General features: G+C 39.1%; 1 pseudogene; it reads right to left on the minus strand.

Moving 5' to 3' along the window:
* The window catches only part of LOC110280888 (serine carboxypeptidase-like 50), a 28,196-nt pseudogene that overhangs the window by 21,634 nt on the left and 4,272 nt on the right, over positions 1-2,290 (minus strand).

The raw sequence follows: 2,290 nt of genomic DNA on the forward strand, positions 1-2,290 counted from the left end.
CTAGGGTTTACATGAGTAAGTAATTGATGCATAAATTCACTTCCGGGGCCCACTTGGTATATGTTTGGGCTGAGCTTGATCACTCCACGAGCTGAGGCTTTTCTTGGAGTTGAACTCCAAGTTATGACGTGTTTTGGGCGTTGAACTCCGGATCATGACGTTTTTCTGGCGTTTTACTCCAGACAGCAGCGTGTACTTGGCGTTCAACGCCAAGTTACGTCGTCTTTCTTCGAATAAAGCATGGACTATTATATATTGCTGGAAAGCTCTGGATGTCTACTTTCCAACGCCGTTGAGAGCGCGCCAATTGGAATTCTGTAGCTCCAGAAAATCCATTTTGAGTGCAGGGAGATCAGATTCCAACAGAATCAGCAGTCCTTTTGTCAGCCTTCTTCAGAGTTTTGCTCAAGTCCCTCAATTTCAGCCAGAATTTACCTGAAATCACAGAAAAACACACAAACTCATAGTAAAGTCCAGAAATGTAAATTTAACATAAAAACTAATGAAAACATCCCTAAAAGTAGCTCAAACTTACTAAAAACAATGCCAAAAAGCGTATAAATTATCCGCTCATCAATGGACAAATCCATCTCTTGATCAACCTCTTCATAATCTTCAATTTCGATATACACCATGCCAACTTTTTCCTCTTGGTAGCTCTCTTTCGATTTACTCTCTTTCTCATTGCTCACCAAGGGTACGGGAGGTCGTGCATATTCTTTTATAATTTCAACTTCATGTCCAATGGGAGAGGATTCCATTGTAGAGAGAAATTCATCCATGATTGAATCCATCTCTTGATAAACCTCTTCCAAGTCTTCAACTATGACATGCCTCGGAGGTTGCGCACCCTCTTCAACATCAATATCAAGCTTCTTGGAAGGGTTCTCCATGATGCTACATTCCCATGGACTTTTAACATCTCCTAAATCTTCGACCACTTCTTCCTTTTCTTCGATAATCATGGCTTTCTCTAGTTCTCCAATACAAAATGGCATCCCTCATCCCCCACCGGAGTTTCCAATCTCTCCTTCATGCTAAGCTCTTCAATTGATTCTCCATATGTGGCTATGGAAGCATCTTGAGTGTTCAAACATTTGTAGGCTAAAGTATGCACTACCTTGGTCAAGTTAGTCACAAACTTAAGTGTATCCCGCTTCATGGCTTCTTGTCCTTGAAGTAACAAAGTGAGAGGATCGTCTATTGGGGTTTGGGGTGAGTAAGAAGGTTCATTATTTTGGAGAGAGGGTTCATGGTAGGAAGGTGGTTCTTCTTGGTAAGGGTATGGAGATTGTGTGTATTGAGGTGATTCTTGGGAGTAATCTTGATAGGGTTGTGGTGGTTCTATAGGTTCTTGCTCATAATGATCACAAGGATGTGGTATGGGTGATTGGTTATATGATGGATAAGGGTCATAGGAAGGTGCTTGATGTGGAGAGGCTTGTGAGTATGGTTGAGGTTTATGTTGAGGATATGGTTCATAAGCATATGGTGGCGGTTCTTGAAAGTCACAAGGTGATTCACCATAGCCATTGGAGTAATATGCATCATAGAATGGCTCTTTTTCATAGTGCATTGGTGGAGGTTGTTGCCATGAGGATTGATCATATGCATATGGCTTCTCCCACCTTTGATTGTCCCATCCTTGATACACATTCTCATTGAAGTTCTCATTTCCTACAACATAGTTAGAACCAAACTCATAGCCAAAGTGAGAATTCATAATGGAAAAACAAAAATAAAACTAACAAAAACTAGAAAACAAGCAAAAGACAATCATATTCACACTATTCACATATGTACAATAAGCAATAACATAACACCATTGCAAATCCCCGACAACGGTTTCATTTTGATGATTGGATTTTCGACGGTTTAGAATTTCACTAATGAATTCTCGTTGTAAAGTATAGTTTCTAAACCAAACAATAATCCTTTCATACAAAAAGTTGTTTGTCACTAGTACAAACCCCTAAAATTTATAAACCGAAGTATTGGACCTCGGGTCGTTCTCCCTAGGAATTGTAATGAAGTGTCTTGTTATTGGTTGTGAGTTATATTTGGGGTTTTTAAAATTTTAGACAAGAAATATAAATGGCAAAGAAAATAAACTAACAACTAATAAAACTCTTGGCAAGATATGAGAACTAGAAGTTCTATCCTAGTTATCCTTCTCAATTGTGATGAGAATTGTTCATTGCTACCACTTAGTTAACCTTTACTAAATAAAGGAAAGTAAAGTGGGTGAATTGACTTGAGCCACAAGTCCTAGCCAACTCCCAAGGAAAGA

This window comes from Arachis duranensis, chromosome 1, assembly GCF_000817695.3.
Source record: "Arachis duranensis cultivar V14167 chromosome 1, aradu.V14167.gnm2.J7QH, whole genome shotgun sequence".
Classification (NCBI taxonomy): Eukaryota; Viridiplantae; Streptophyta; class Magnoliopsida; order Fabales; family Fabaceae; genus Arachis; species Arachis duranensis.